General features: G+C 41.5%; 1 long non-coding RNA gene across 1 annotated transcript; it reads left to right on the forward strand.

The window, feature by feature from the left end:
• The first annotated feature begins 3368 nt into the window (after positions 1–3368).
• Positions 3369–16763, forward strand: LOC139413190 (uncharacterized). Its single transcript, XR_011634774.1, has 2 exons — positions 3369–3559; positions 13907–16763. It is a non-coding gene; the product is annotated as an uncharacterized lncRNA (long non-coding RNA).
• The last annotated feature ends 282 nt before the right edge of the window (positions 16764–17045 follow it).

A 17045-nucleotide genomic window follows, 5' to 3' on the forward strand; every position in this document is an offset into this window, starting at 1 on the left:
ACATGTTTTTAGACATTTTTGCTAATTTATATAACCCCCCCAAAATACTTTATTTACGAAAGTATTCAGCGCCTTTGCTATAAGACTCGAAATTGAGGGGGGTTTATAGGTTTGCAAAAAAAAAAACATGTTTTGGATTTGTCATTATGGGGTATCATGTGTAGATTGATGAGGGGGAAAAAAACAATTGAATCCATTATAGAATAAGGCTGTAATGTAACACAACACAAAGTCAAGGGGTCTCAAATCCAATCAAATCAAATTTTATTGGTCAAATACACGTGTTTAGCAGATGTTATTGCGGGTGTATCAAAATGCTTGTGCTTCTAGCTCTGACAGGGCAGTAATATCTAACAAGTAATATCTAACAATTTCACAACACATACCCAATACACACAAATCTAAGTAAGGAATGGAATTAGGAAAATATACATATATAGATGAGCGATGTCAGAGGGGCATGGACTAAGATATAGTAGAATAATATAGAATACAGTATATACATATGAGATGAGTAATGCAAGATATGTAAACATTATCAAAGTGACTAGTGTTCCGTTACTTAACGTGGCCAGTGATTTCTAGTCTGTCTATAGGCAGCAGCCTCTAATGTGTTAGTGGTGGCTGTTTAACAGTCTGATGGCCTTGAGATAGAAGCTGTTTTTCAGTCTATTGGTCCCAGCTTTGATCCACCTGTACGGACCTCGCCTTCTGGATGATAGCGGGGTGAACAGGCAGTGACTCGGGTGGTAATATCCTTGATGATCTTTTTGGCCTTCCTGTGACATCGGTTGCTGTAGGTGTCCTGGAGGGCAGGTAGTTTGCCACCGGTGATGCATTGGGAAGACTGCGCCACCCTCTGGAGAGCCTTGCAGTTGTGGGTGGTGCAGTTGCCGTACCAGGTGGTGATACAGCCTGATAGGATGCTCTCAATTGTGCATCTGTAAAAGTTTGTGAGAGTTTTAGGTGCCAAGCCAAATTTTTCAGTCTCCTGAGGTTGAAGAGGCTCTGTTGCACCTTCTTCACCACACTGCCTGTGTGGGTGGTCCATTTCAGTTTGTCAGTGATGTGTACGCCAAGGAACTTGAAGCTTTCCACCTTCTCCACTGCGGTTCCGTCGATGTGGATTGGTGGGTGCTGTTTCCTGAAGTTCACGATCATCTCCTTTGTTTTGTTGATGTTGAGTGAGAGGTTATTTTCTTGGCACCACACTCCCAGAGCCCTCACCTCCTCCCTGTATGCTGTCCCGTCATTGTTGGTAATCAAGCCTACTACTGTTGTGTTGTCTGTAAACTTGATGATTGAGTTGGAGGTGTGCTTGGCCACGCAGTCATGGGTGAACAGGGAGTACAGGAAGGAGCTGAGCATGCACCTTTGTGGGGCACCCCAGTGTTGAGGATCAGCGAAGTGGAGGTGTTGTTTCCTACCTTCTCCACCTGGAGAAGGTAGGAAACGATCTGTCATGAAGTCCAGGACCCAGTTGCACAGGGTGGCGTTCAGACCCAGGGCCTCGAGTTTAATGATGAGCTTGGAGGGTACTATGGTGTTGAATGCTGAGCTATAGTCAATGAACAGCATTCTTACATAGGTATTCCTCTTGTCCAGATGGGATAGGGCAATGTGCAGAGTGATGGCAATTGCATCGTCTGTGGAACAATTGGGGCGGTAAGCAAATTGAAGTGGGTCTAGGGTGGCAGGTAAGGTAGATGATCCTTGACTAGTCTCTCAAAACAGAGGTGAGTGCTACGGGGCGATAGTCATTTAGTTCAGTTACCTTTGCTTTCTTGGGTACAGGAACAATGGTGGCCATCTTGAAGCGTGTGGGGAAAGCAGACTGGGATAGAGAGAGATTTCCCATAAACACACCAGCCAGCTGGTCTGCGAATGCTCTGGGGACGCGGCTAGGGATGCCGTCTGGGCCAGCAGCCTTGCGAGGGTTAACACGTTTAAATGTTTTACTCGCATCAGCCACGGAGAAGGAGAGCCCATAGTCCTTGGTAACGGGCCGCGTCGGTGGCACTGTGTTATCCTCAAAGTGGGTGAAGAAGGTGTTTACCTTGTCCAGGAGCAAGATGTCGGTGTCATTGATGTGGCTGGTTTTCCTTTTGTAGTCCGTGATTGTCTGCAGTCCCTGCCACAAATGTCTTGTGTCCGAGCCGTTGAATTGCAACTCCACTTTGTCTCTATTCTGACGTTTTTTCTGTTTGATTGCCTTGCGAAGTGAATAACTACATTTTTTGTATTCTGCCATATTTCCAGTCACCTTGCCATGCGGTGGTTATAGCGCTTTCAGTTTCTCGCGAATGCTGCCATCTATCCACGGTTTCTGGTTAGTGTAGGTTTTAATAGTCACAGTGGGTATGACATCTCCTCTGCACTTCCTGATAAACTCAGTCACCGTTTCAGTGTATTCATCTAAATTACTTTCGCAAGCTACCCGGAACATATCCCAGTCCACGGGATCAAAACATTCCCGAAGCGTGGATTCTGATTGGTCAGACCATTGTTGAATAGTACCTACATGTACTCGCATGTAGGTACTACATGAATTTGGTTTTGTACACTACTGCTACTCACTGTTTATTATCTATGTATAGTCACTTCACCTCTACCTATATGTACAAATTACCTCAACTGACCTGTACCCCCGCACACTGACTCGGTACCCCCTGTATATAGCCTCGTTATTGTTGTGTTATTGTGTTACTTTTAGTTATTATTATATTTTTTTTAACTTTAGTTATTTGGTAAATATTTTCTTAAGTCTTCTTGAACTTCACTGTTGGTTAAGTGCTTGTAAGTAAGAAGTTCATGGTAAGATCTCCACTTGTTGTTTTCGGCGGATGTGACAAATAAAGTTTGATTTGATGTTGATAGAACTTCGGCAGCCTAGTCCTCAAATTTGCTTTGTTAAAATCCCCAGCTACAATAAATGCAGCCTCAGGATATGTGGTTTTCAGTTTGCATAAAGTCCAGTGGAGTTCTTAAAGGGCCGTCGTGGTATAGGCTTGAGGGGGGATATAAACGGTCATGGCTATGACCGAGGTGAATTCTCTTGGGAGATAATATTGTGATTGTGATGTATTCTAGGTTGAGTGAAAAGAAAGACTTGAGTTCCTGTATGTTACTATAATTACACCATGAGTCGTTAATCATGAAACACACACCTCTGCCCTTCTGCTTCCAGGAGAGATATTTATTCCTGTCTGCACGATGAACTGAGAATCCCTCTGGCTGGACCAATGTTGATAGAATATACAGAGAGAGTCACGTTTCGGTGAAACAAAGTATGTTACAGGCCCTGATGTCTCTCTGGAAAGAAATCCTTGCCCTGAGCTCATCAACTTTGTTATCCAAAGACTGAGCAAGTAATATACTCGGAAGCGGTGGGTAGTGTGCGTGCCTCCTAAGTCGAACCAGCAAGCCGCTCCGAGTTCCTGTCCTCCGCTGGCGATGTTTTGGGTCGGCCTCTGGAATCAGTTCAATTGCCCTGGGGAGAACGAACAAAGGATCTGCTTCGTGGGAAGTCGTATTCCTGGTCGTAATGCTGGTAGTTCTGGTAAGTTACCGCCGCTCTGATATGCAATTTTTTTTACCGGCTGTATGTAATGACACAAAACATTGCATGAGCTAATAATGTAAAAAATAATACATTAAAAAACGAAATACCGCAAAGTTTCATAAGAGCTAATCGCGAGGCCACCATCTCCGTTGGCGCCAGGTGTAACCTGTGGTAGTTCAATATTAGTTAGTGAAAGCACAACTAAAACAACACATCTCAAAGTCAAAGCACTGATATTGGGCCCATTTCAAAGACTATGGCAGATGTTAATGAGCCAATGCTTTTATTGGTATTCATTATGTATTGACTATTAATTAAACTTTTCAGATTGCAGAAGTTTATGAACATGCAATTGAATAAATCTGTAAACAAAACAATCATTACATGAATTGCATATTGCATCTGGGGTGAAAAATAAATGTATTGTATCCTAAATTATGTTTTAACTTCATAAATGCTTTATTGATCGCATTCAAACTGTGATTAATGTTCTATAAACGAGCTCATGCCAATAAATCCAATATGTCATGAAAAATTACTTGTTCAGTAAGCGCAACTTTTATTTTGAAACAATCAGACCAGGTATAAAAAACCCTGATTGGTTGAATTCCAGGAAGCAAATAATGGAAGCAGCATTAGCCACTCTAGCATGGTGGTGAAACATCTGTTAAGAAGGTATGCATATTTTTTTCAAAAATGTATTTTACAGCCCCCCATTAAATCAAGTTAAGGAGGAAACAGACGCCTTTGCAGCCTGAATGTGGGATGTTTTATGTACGAGCTGGTCGGCAGGGGACACAAATTAATTACCGGCTGGGCATATTACTTCCAGACGATAGTGAAATCGTCAAAAGATAGGTAAATACCGCTCACTAGCGGCTGTCGGAGGCTAGCACGAAAACCAGATTGGGCAAATTTGTCATTTATCGCAACAGTTTTTGTGACAAAACTATTGGTAGAGTAGAATTAAGCTCATGTTTTTTATTCGGTAAATGAAAACTTAAATATGCACTCCGGGATACACACATTTTGGAGTCACTTTTATTGTAATAAGAATACAATGTTTTTAAAGACTTCTATGCTACAATGATTATGGATAATCCTGAATGAAAAATCATACCTCCCCTGTTATTGTAATGGTGAGAGGTTAGCATGTCGTGGGGGTATGATATTTGTGCGTCTGTAACTTTCTCGCTCATCATTATTCACGATTCGTTCAGGACTATCCGTATTCATGGTAGCATCCACATTAATGTAGAACTGTTTAGAAATATATTATATTCTTATTTACAATAAAAGTGAATCCAAAATGACACAATACATTACTTATCATTCATTTCAATTGGGCACAAAATAATCTGAAACACAACCAAAACAGCAATTGCATCCAACAAGTTTATAGAGTCACAAGTTTGATGTCATTTTTATTTTATCCTTATTTTACCAGTTAAGTTGACTGAGAACACATTCTCATTTACAGCAACGACCTGGGGAACAATTACAGGGGAAAGGAGGAATGAGCCAATTGGAAGCTGGGGAGATTAAGTGGCTATGATGGTATGAGTGTCAGATTGGGAATTTAGCCAAGACACCGGGGTTAACCCCTAAACCCCTACTCTTACAATAAATGTTGTGACCACAGAGAGTCAAGACACCTGTTTAACTTCCCATCCGAAAGACATCACCCTACACAAGGCAATGTACCCAATCACTGCCCTGGGACATTGGGATATTGTTTTCAGACCAGAGGAAAGAGTGCCCCGTAAATGGCACTCCAAAACCATTTCCAGCGGCACTTTAATCATATAGTCATCGTATCACACAAATGGCAAAAAACTTATGATATCGTACGAATTGCAAAATTCGGAACATATCACACGAAATGGATGGCAAAGTACACAATTGGATGAAAAACAGTGAGCATCACTTTCAAAACTACTGGCTGAAATGATACAAAAGTTTGAGTGCATCCTTAAGTGCAAAAGTATTTTTTTTAATGTCCACTACATCATCACGCACAGCCTTTTATCTGCAACAAAGTCAGTGTTCGAGAGCATCAAAACCGTGATGTATCATTTTTAAATTGTGACTGACTGACTGATCTACAAATAATATTGAGTAGTTATTTATGATGCAAGGTGATTTGTAGATCAGTTCGCCTTTTAAGTCGGCTGCAATGTCGAACGCACCCAATCTGATGGAAACACGCCTCTTTTTTTAAAATGTAGATTTATTATATTTGCATGAAAATCTGTTGCAAATTGGATGGAAACTGAGCTAGTGAGCAACTTTCATACCCATTCACTGATATTTCCTCAGCTGTAATCAGTGTGCCAATCAGTAGGCTACCTTAAATAGCAAGAATAATTATATATGGTTGCATTTAGACATGCAGCCCAATTCTGATATTTCTTTCACTAATTGGTCTTTTGACCAATCATATCAGCTCTGAAAAAGATCTGATGTGAAAAGTTCTGATGTGATTGGTCAAAAGACCAATTTGTGGAAAAAATATCAGATTTGCATTGCCTGTCTAAGCGCAGGCTTTATGAGATCAGCTCAGTCTTTGGTCCTTTTCACATTGACAAGAAGGAAATTCTTGAGAGGTATTAGGAAAAAATCCAGAGAATATATATCCTTTTACTGAAGTGTAAACTTGCGAACTTGCCACGTCTCGACCGCCACCTCCAGAGGTCCAGCACGTCCCTCGCCCGACATTTATCCCCCAAGCAGTGCAGTGTAAACAGAATGTTCTTGTTGAGCCCAACCGTCCTATAGTAAAAATCGTAATTGCAGAGCAATGTTTTTGAAACAGCTGAAATGTATAGACATTTTCCTTTTATCAGAGACTTGTTTTATTGAGTTTTTATCTGAAATTGCAGTAGAAGCCGGTTACTCTGAAATTTATGCTTTAGCTTTAAGGGAATCTCAGAACACTGGAATTTATTTCAATGCAAAAGCGAGCAGGAATGCAAGCATCAACTGCCCAATAAATTAACAACTTTTTCAGTCGCAATTAGCTTTTTTTCATTTAACGAATGATTTGAATGATATGGTTTGTTCCAAGGTAGGCTGAAAAGCAATCTAGCTAACATTATGGTTCAGATAACTTTGGCTGGTGTTAGCATTCAGCTAACTAGCTAGCTAATTTTGCTAGTAAGTTAATATGTCAGGAGAATGCAGACATTTTGTTTAGCTTGCTACCTAGCTCTATATAATATGCCTTGTCTATTTCAAATCTTCTCATTGATCTTGACAGGTGAGTGTCATCATAACATTCAGCACTATGGGTAGGACACCCACCTGTCTCAAATTGAGGCGATTCGATTGATCTGGCACGAGACCCGAGTTTTTCACCAGGTGAAAGTTGATTGCATTCGTTTTGGAACCGGGTTACCCACCGGTGTGAGCCAGGTGCCTCGTTCAAAGGCCACGGTGCAGTCGGCTCAAAACAAAAGTGCCATACTTAAACACATGGAGTAATGAGTAGGATTCTGTTGTCACATGCAAAAGTGATTGTGTTTGATAAAAATGCCTTATCTGCCTTCCCAATGAAAACTAGTGTAACGACCCTTGGTTTATAAGCGCGAAAATCGACTCTGCCGCAGGAGCATGCTTTTGCGGCACAGTCGATAGTGCGCCGGACCTCGGGCTCAAAGGTCGAGGGTTCGAGACCTGCTCCCTGCTGTTTCATTACATTGGTGTCAAAAGTGATCGGACCTTGCATCCACGACAGTGCGTGTGCTTGGCCGGTGAGCGCGTTCCTGTAAGACGTAGAGTCGCAAGCTAGCGCGAGGACGCGCTCTTTGAAAGGAGGGAGTAATGTAACGACCCTTGGTTTATAAGCGCGGAAATCGACTCTGCCGCAGGAGTACTCTTTTGCGGCACAGTCGATAGCGAAGGTCGAAGGTCAACGGTTCGAGACCTGCTCCCTGCTGTTTCATTACACTAGTAAGAAAGGTCAAACATACATTTTATGGAAAAGAGATGTTGTATGTTTCTGGGGTTAGGGTTAGGGTTGTTTCTGGATGATGCCGCAAGCTGCCTTGTTGACAACACGACTGAGCAGCGCAGATTACTGTTCAATTTGAGAAGGGCGCTCCTCCCTGACCGCTTTTTCCCGGTCATGTCACTGCCATAGACCAGTGCTACCTGGCTCAGTATAATCAAATCTGCCCAATGAGAGAAGATTTTGCTCTAACAATCAAAATAAATATATTCAAAAATGAAAGGCAGCCAGGAGGAGGCCAGGTCAGGGGATCCATTCTAGCCAATGAGAAGGAAGATATGCGTATGAATAACCACAACGGCCCTTGCTATCTGGGATCTTTGGGATGTCTCCCCTCTTTGAAGTCAAAATATTAAATTGGTTAGGTAAGGGCTGGGGTTTATGGTCAGGACGTCCCGATTAGCAGTAACAGAGACAACTCCGATATAAAGTGTTTTTTCGCAACGTTTCCAGGATGCCACGTGTCCTACTTAAATCAGAACATTCCTAACAACCTTAGCATTACAATATATTCGATCAAATGAACCTCACCTAACAAATAAGCCATAAACATGTTTGTTGACCAAATTCAACACTCTAATTGACTTCCAAACAAACCCTTTTTTTAAAACCACACCTGCTGGAGAAGACCGAGTTATCCCTCTCGCTTCGCCTCTCCCTCTGGATTACTTCATGGAGCAATTTTTTATTTAATTAATTAAGAACCCCTGCAACTAGAAGTTTAGAAGATATGTGTCAAATTAAGGAAATATCTTGCCAATGAAAGGTTGGTCAAAATTCTCTGCTATGCTTAACATTACCTACCCAATAACGCCTATCAGCCAGCTGGAACCATAATAATGGTCTAACTAGGCAATATTTTTAATAGCTAACATATATGGTACATTTGAGCTGCGAAGCAAGAATGTCACCCGAACCCTCTCTCAGCTCGTGACATTCCTGTTGCTAATGGGATTTGAAAAGCTTATGTACATGTGAAAATTATGATATTTCGACCCGGTACCAATGCTTCAACCCTCTTCAAGGAGAATAAGCTGTTAATGAGGACTTGCTGGCTCAAGCTCAATAAGCCTAAGCTAATATGGGTGAGCTGAAAGAGTGGGTTAATGGGCCACCTAGATTCTGCTGTCGGACTGGCCCACTGAACCAGAGTTGCCTGTAGAAACCAAATAACTAACTTTGCTCACATCCTCAGCTTGGATAATGTAAGTGCCATAAGGCTGCTGTTTTCTCCCTAGCTACCTACAAACCTCACCATGGGCCTATTTGATATTTAAATGAATTGAAAAAAATTTATTACCACATTTCTCGCTGAAATGTACTGGATGGATTAATTTGACAAACACAAGAGTTTTATTATGTAGGCCATTTATGCGGAACATGGCCTTTTATCAATGGACCGTGGCTTAGAGTTCCCATTATAGGCCTGTGAGAAAAGTTCAATAACATTTGTCTATCTATTCTCAATGCGTATGACATTGCAATATAAAACACTGATGATCTTTCCACAAACGCTTGCCAAACAAATTCAGAGTATAACTTTGCTTTCGGACTACCAATTAACGTGACAGGTTTGGACGATGGTTTGGGTTAGATCACTGGAACAAGCACATCAAAGGCCAGAGACTGTGCTCTTTCCGTTTGCCAAAAGTTTATATATATATGGAAAATACATTTGAGTTATCATCATGTTATGAGAGAACAGAGACTACTTGTTCAAGCTGTTCAGAATCAAGTTTTTGAGCATTGAGGGTCAATAATCGAGGGCCTATAATCTATATCATAGGAGGCTTCTCTTAGCTTGAGGTCTGTAAACATCCTAACATTTTCTTGTCAGTGACTTACTAGTAGAGAAATGTTTCTTTCTGTGCCATGGATAAACTATTTTGGGGGTGGTGGGGGACTTAATTTTGGTGTACATTTCGGGCCCGTTTTTATGTGGTGGGCGCTATGTGTGGTATACATGCTTTGTGGTATACATCAGAGAAACCAGTCTCTGTTGGGAATATATTGAAGTCTTAGGCCACTTGATAGCATTACTGGCAGGCAGCTAACCCAGCAATAGCTCCCATATGCCTATAGGAGGATATGGAGACACAATAGCAGAGCTTGTTATAGGGTAGTAGTGCAAGATCATGTGAATCAAACATAGACTGTCATTGTTCCATTCTTTTTTCAACGGTTTAACAGAAACCATTTATTACAAAATGAACACAGACATTTGTTGACTGTACATCCCATACCTGGAACTCGACAATGTTGCAGAGTGAAATGCTGATATAATGCTGCATATAGCTGTGTAGTAAGGGTGGGGTAGGCAGGAGTTGACATGACTTAGCAGACAAAGGCTACTGATCTTTGTTTGCACACATGAATAGAGAAAGTTATGATGGCTGACAGCTGGGATAACTCAGTTGACATAATCATAGATAGGGCATTGTAACGGCATTTACCGTACTATGGATGCCAGCCGCATATAGGCCGATGTGCTCCACTTGCTACTACGGTCAGTCAGTGTGACCATTTTTTTGCAGTGAAATCTCTAGTATACACCAGACAACACAGGAGAACGTGGATACGTTTCCCCACTTACGTTGGCCTTTGTGACTGTGGGTCAAACTCTTTATGTTGAATAGACAACAATAAGCAGTGGGACAGTGATGTGCATTGTGTTGAACTTACGAAGATGTAAAGTTCAAATACATTGTCACAATAAACACATACAAAAATATATATTTACCTTTATTTAACAGGGAAGACATGTTGAGACCTAGGTCTCTTTTTCAAATACGCTCTGTGTGATACAACATAAATATTCACATTATACACACACACAAAAAAAATATATATCTATATATATATACACTACTGTTCAAAAGTTTGGGGCCACTTAGAAATGTCCTTGTTTTTTAAAGAAAAGCTAACTTTTTTGTACATTAAATACCATCAAATTGATCAGAAATACAGTGTAGACATTGTTAATGTTTGTAAATGACTATTGTAGCTGGAAACGGATGATTTTTAATGGAATATCTACATAGGCGTACAAAGGCCCACTATCAGCAACCATCACTCCTGTGTTCCAATGGCACATTGTGTTAGCTAATCCAAGTTTGTCATTTTAAAAGGCCAATTGATCATTAGAAAACCCTTTTGCAATTATGTTAGCGCAGCTGAAAAAAACTGTTGTCCTGATTAAAGAATCAATAAAACTGTCCTTTAGACTAGTTGAGTATCTGGAGCTCAAAATGTCCAGAAACAGGCTCAAAATGTCCAGAAACAAAGAACTTTCTTCTGAAACCTGTCAATCTATTATTGTTCTGAGAAATGAAGGCTATTCCATGTGAGAAATTGCCAAGAAACTGAAGAACTTGTACAACGCTGTTTACTACTCCCTTCACAGAACAGCGCAAACTGTCTCTAACCGGAATAGAACGAGTAGTGGGAGGCCCCGGTGCACAACTGACCAAGAGGACAAGTACATTAGAGTGTCTAGTTTGAGAAACAGACACCTCACAAGTCCTCAAATGGCAGCTTCATTAAATAGTACCCGCAAAACACCAGTCTCAACGTAAACAGTGAAGAGGTGACTCCCGGATGCTGGCCTTCTAGGCAGAGTTGCAAAGAACTGGCCAATAAAAAGAAAAGATTGAGATGGGCAAAAGAACACAGACACTGGACAGAGGAAGATTGAAAAAGAGGATTATGGACAGACGTTTGAGGTGTTCGGATCACAAAGAAGAACATTCTAGAGACGCAGAAAATATGAAAAGATGCTAGATGAGTGCTTGACGCCATTTGTCAAGCATGGTGGAGGCAATGTGATGGTCTTGGTTGGTGGTGGTAAAGTGGGAGATATTTACTGGGTAAAATGGATCTTGAAGAAGGAAGGCTATCACTCCATTTTGCAACCCCATGCCTTACCCTGTGGACGGCGCTTAATTGGAACCAATTTCCTCTTACAACAATGACCCAAACCACAGCTCCAAACTATGCAATACATATTTAGGGAAGAAGCAGTCAGCTGGTATTCTGTCTATAATGGAGTGGCTAGCACAGTGACCGGATCTCAACCCTATTGAGCTGTTGTGGGCGCAGCTTGACCATATGGTACGTAAGAAGTGCCCATCAAGCCAATCCAACTTGTGCTTCAGGAAGCATGGGGTGAAATCTCTTCAGATTACCTCAACTGACAACTAGAATGTCAATGGTCTGGAAGGCTGTAATTGCTGCAAATGGAGGATTCTTCGTCGTAAAGCAAAGTTTGAAGGACACAATTATTATTTCAGTAAAAAATCATTGTTTATAAGCTTGTCAACGTCTTTCCTATTCATTTTGCAACTCATTTCATGTATGTTTTCATGGGAAAATTTTTTATTTCTATGTGGCCTCAAACTTTTCAACGGTAGTGTATATACACATCAAAATACAAAAACACAGTCATGGGAAGCACAAATATAACATCACAAATCTACCAGAAAAACAGTTACATTCCTCCACAAATAAGTCCCCAATAATGCTTTAAATTGCCCAAACGGAACCAGAACATCAAGATGAAATGTATTTAGAAGTTTGTTCCAGCAATACAGTGCATTAAAACTAACTGCTTTGGCAGCAGCTAACGGGGATCCATAATAAATACAAATACAAAATACAAAAGGCACATGACAGCCCTCTTGGAGTTTGCCAAAAGGCACCTAAAGGACTCTCAGACCATGAGAAACAATTCTCTGGTTTGATAAAACCAAGATTGAACTCGCCGTCTTTTCTGCGTTCCCCGATATGGCTGTCATGGTGGCGCAGACGAGGAGCGAGGAGGATGGGGTCAAGAAGGAAGGGGTTTGAGATGAAAACCACCTCCCATTTCAACATCGTTGGCCTCAACGGATCTGCTATGGGCAGAGGTTCAGGGGAAATGGGTTGTGTCCCCTGTGGCTTTGTGATAGGGGGCTGTGTGGAGGGCACAGATACCCCTACGGAGTGATCCAGGCTCTTCCTCTACAGATTACTACACTGGATTTTCTTATCTCTTTGGCGGCAGCATGCAACTGATTCTTCTTGGGGAATTAAGCACGGGTAAATAGGTCCACACATTTGTCCATTGGAATCTGCTTTCTCCAAAGGAGACAGAGAAATATTAATTATTTATTGAAGAATTTCACTTATGAAAACTATCGTCTTGACCCCATGGACTGTCAGTTCCTCCATTGCGCCATCTATGAATTTGCGAATGGTTACATTTCTCAAGCTCCAGCCCTTAGCTTCATGGCAAACCATGTGGGTCGTTAATGTCAATATATGAGCCAGCAATTCTTGTTGGCTCGGAGTGTGTAAAATTCTGTCTAAATGTCTAAAATTAACGCTTTTGTTGAACTTCATGTATTTGGTGGTAATGTTATACTATGATAGGGGAAGCGCACAGAACAGGAAAAAGTTAAGAGGAAGGAGGGGTCTCAACTGTTACAAATGACTTTTTCGCTTCCTTTTTTGCCTAACATAGGCTACATCTTAAAAGAACAGGACCTTTCAAATGTGTCAAACGACTCTAGAAGTACCATCTATAGGCCTAACTAATTTTTCTAGAGTTCATAAGATGTTACATGTAATGATTTTTTTTGATCATGTCATGTGCAACTCACATTACATTTAAACAGTATGGCTTTATGGTGCTTATCCAGAGCAAAGAACATTATTAATGCTTTGAAAAAAATACAATTATTATAGATTCAAGTCTTTATAAAGTCTTTGGTATGCAGCATTTTGTTATTGTTGTTGACTTGTTATTCAGCAATGTATTTTTTTCCACCCAGTGTAAAATCTCGGTCTTAGCTCAAAATGAATTATTATGATCATTTGTAAACAGTTGTGAACAAATGAGGAGATCGGTCATCTGTGTGAAAGGTCAGTGTACACCATGTGTCAAGCCGTGTTAGTGACCACTCCTACTACCTTCTACCATGGAGAGACACCGCAAGAGGAATAGAGGGTGTACAGTGTTGGAATGAGAAACAGACCCCTGACTCATTCGCAGTCAGCACACGCACACGCGCACGTACGCACGCAGGGCCTACAGTTGCTGAGAGCCACATGTGTTTCTGTGCACTTGGAGTGTGTGACTACTTTCTGAAGGCGCAGTAATATTGACATCGGACGGGGCCACAGTGTCTCCGGACCCCTCCTGTCTCAGCCTCCAGTATTTATGCTGCAGTAGTTTATGTGTCGGGGGGGCTAGGGTCAGCTTGTTATATCTGGAATACTTCTCCTGTCTTATCCGGTGTCCTGTGTGAATTTAAGTATGCTCTCTCTAATTCTCTCTTTCTTTCTCTCTCTCGGAGGACCTGAGCCCTAGGACCATGCCTCAGGACTACCTGGCATGATGACTCCTTGCTGTCCCCAGTCCACCTGGCCGTGCTGCTGCTCCAATTTCAACTGTTCTGCCTACGGCTATGGAATCCTGACCTGTTCACCGGACGTGCTACCTGTCCCAGACCTATTATTTGACCGTGCTGGTCATTTATGAACACTTGAACATCTCGGCCATGTTCTGTTATAATCTCCACCCGGCACAGCCAGAAGAGGACTGGCCACCCCTCATAGCCTGGTTCCTCTCTAGGTTTCTTCCTAGGTTTTGGCCTTTCTAGGGAGTTTTTCCTAGCCAATGTGCTTCAACACCTGCATTGCTTGCTGTTTGGGGTTTTAGGCTGGGTTTCTGTACAGCACTTTGAGATATCAGCTGATGTATGAAGGACTATATAAATACATTTGATTTGATTTGATGATTGACAGTATTGTGAAAAAGTAGTTGCCCCCTTTCTGATTTTCTCTATTTTTTCATTTTTTTTTATACTGAATGTTATCAAATCTTCAACCAAAACCTAATATAAGATCAAGGAAACCTGAGTTTATAAATAACAAAAAAAATAAGTATACGTACTTTATTTATTTAGTTAACAAAGTTACGCAACACCCAATGCCCCTGTGTGAAAAAGTAATTGCCCCTTTCACTCAATAACTGGTTGTGCCACCTTTAGTTGCAATGACTCCAACTAAACACTTCCTGTAGTTGTTGATCAGTCTCTCACATCACTGTGGAGGAATTTTGGCCCACTCTTCCATGCAGAAGTGCTGTAACTCAGCGACATTTGTGAGTTTTCAACCATGAACTGCTCGTTTCAAGTCCTGCCACAACATCTCAATTGGGATTAGGTCTGGACTTTGACTAGGCCATTCCAAAACGTCAAATATGTTGCTTTTTTTAGCCATTTTCATGTAGACTCGATTGTGTGTTTTGGATCATTGTCATGCTTCATGACCCAGCTGCACTTCAGCTTCAGCTCACAGACGGATGGCCTGGCATTCTCCTGTAGAATTCTCTGAAACAGAGCAGAATTCATGGCTCCTTCTATTAAGGCAAGTCGTCCAGGTCATAAGGCAGCAAAGCATCGCTAAGCCATCACACCACCAGCACCATGCTTGATCGTTGGTATGAGTTTCTTACTGTGGAATGCAGTGTTTGATATAATTAGACCCATCTCGCCCAAAGAAGACATAGGGATGAATCGACTAATTCATAAATGTGTTAGTTGGCAGGCATATTGATTGAGGTACAGTGCCTTCAGAAAATGTAGACTTTTCCCACATTTTGCTGTGTTACAGCCTGAATTTAAAATGGATTTTGTGTCACTGTACACCATTAGGTCAACAAAAAAATTTAAAGCTGAAATGTCTTGAGTCAATGAGTATTCAACCCCTATGTTATGGCAAGCCAAATATATATTCAGGAGTACAAAATATGCTTCACAAGTCACATAATACATTGCATGGAATCAGTAATAATAGTGTTTAACATGATTTCTGCAGGGGTTTAACAAAATACTAACCTAAATGACAGAGTGAAAAGAAGGAAGCCTGTACATAATACAAATATTCCAAAGCATGCATCCTGTTTGCAATAAGGCACACACAATATGTGGCAAAGAAATTAACTTTATGTCCGGTATACAAAGTGTTATGTTACGGGCAAATCCAACAAAACACATCACTGGGTACCACTCTTCATATTTTCAAGCATGGTGGTGGCTGCATCATGTTATGGGTATGCTTGTCATCGGCAAGGACTAGGGAGGTTTTTTAAAATAAAAATACATGGAATAGAGCTAAGCACATGCAAAATCCTAGAGGAAGACCTGGATCAGTGTGCTTTTCACTAGACACTGGGAAACAAATTCACCTTTCAGCAGGACAATAACCTAAAATACAAGGCCAAATAAACACTGGAGTTGCTTACCAAGAAGACATTGAATGTTCTGAATGTTATTTACAGTTTGAAGAGCTGAAGAGCTCAGTGACTTTCAACGTGGCACCGTCATAGGAATGGAAGGTCCCCGCAGCAATGTTCCAACATCTAGTGGAATGTCTTCCCAGAAGAGTGGAGGCTGTTATAGCAGAAAAGCGGGGACCACCACCATATTAATGCCCATGAATTTGGAATGTGATGTTCAACAAGCAGGAGTCCACATAATTTTGGTCATGTAGTGTATTTCGGTTTTTCATTTTCAATTCATTTGCTAATATTTCTACATGTTTTTACTTTGTCATTATGGGGTTTTGTGTTTAATCCATTTTGAATTCAGGCTGTAAAACAAACTGTGGAATAGGTCAAGCAGTATGAATACTTTCTGAAGGCACTATATATTTCCGTTTTGAGTTATAAAGATTCTAGAACATTAAGGGTGAGGGCACTGTTCCCATACTGCTCCCAGTACACATTCACGCACTCACGCATGCACAAACACTGTTCCCAAACTGCTGGTAGCCAAATGCACACACAGAGTGATAGAGAAACAGTGCTCCTGGGGGAGAGATGGAGAAAATGGGATGAAGACAGACAGACAGGGCTGCAGGGGAGGTCACATGGATTACACATGTGTGATGATGAGGGAGAAAGTGAAAAAAAGGTCTGCAGGAGTTTTGGCAAGTAAAGGGAGTTTTCTGTGAATCCTAAGGGGAATATTACTAGGAACTCTGCAACTGTGACGAGAGAAAGGGGTGAGCAGAGAATGAAAGAGGGAGCGTGGGGTGGGGGGGAGCAGAGAGAGGGAGAGAGGTTAATAGTAGTGGAAGAACTCAGTCGGGACCAATGCCATAGTATTTATTTTTAGGACTGCACTAACATAGATAGACAGAGAGAAATAATGAGGGAAAAGAGAGGGGGAGGGAGGGAGGGAAAAAGAGAGGGAATGGAGAGCTGTTCCAGATGCCAGAGGAGTCTTATGACTGTATGTTCAGCGTGGCACATAGCTGCCTGGTGTTATGCGAGACCTCACCATGTAGGGCAGAGCACTGGCAAGGAACCATACTAGTCAGTTGGTGCCAGCACTTGACCCAAAACCTGACACCATGCGTGCCAGCGACATTCACAACCCCAGTCATTCATTGGGTGAACTTCTGAGAAACACTGAGGCCAGTCTTATA

The sequence above is a fragment of the Oncorhynchus clarkii genome, chromosome 7 (genome assembly GCF_045791955.1).
Source record: "Oncorhynchus clarkii lewisi isolate Uvic-CL-2024 chromosome 7, UVic_Ocla_1.0, whole genome shotgun sequence".
NCBI lineage: Eukaryota > Metazoa > Chordata > Actinopteri > Salmoniformes > Salmonidae > Oncorhynchus > Oncorhynchus clarkii.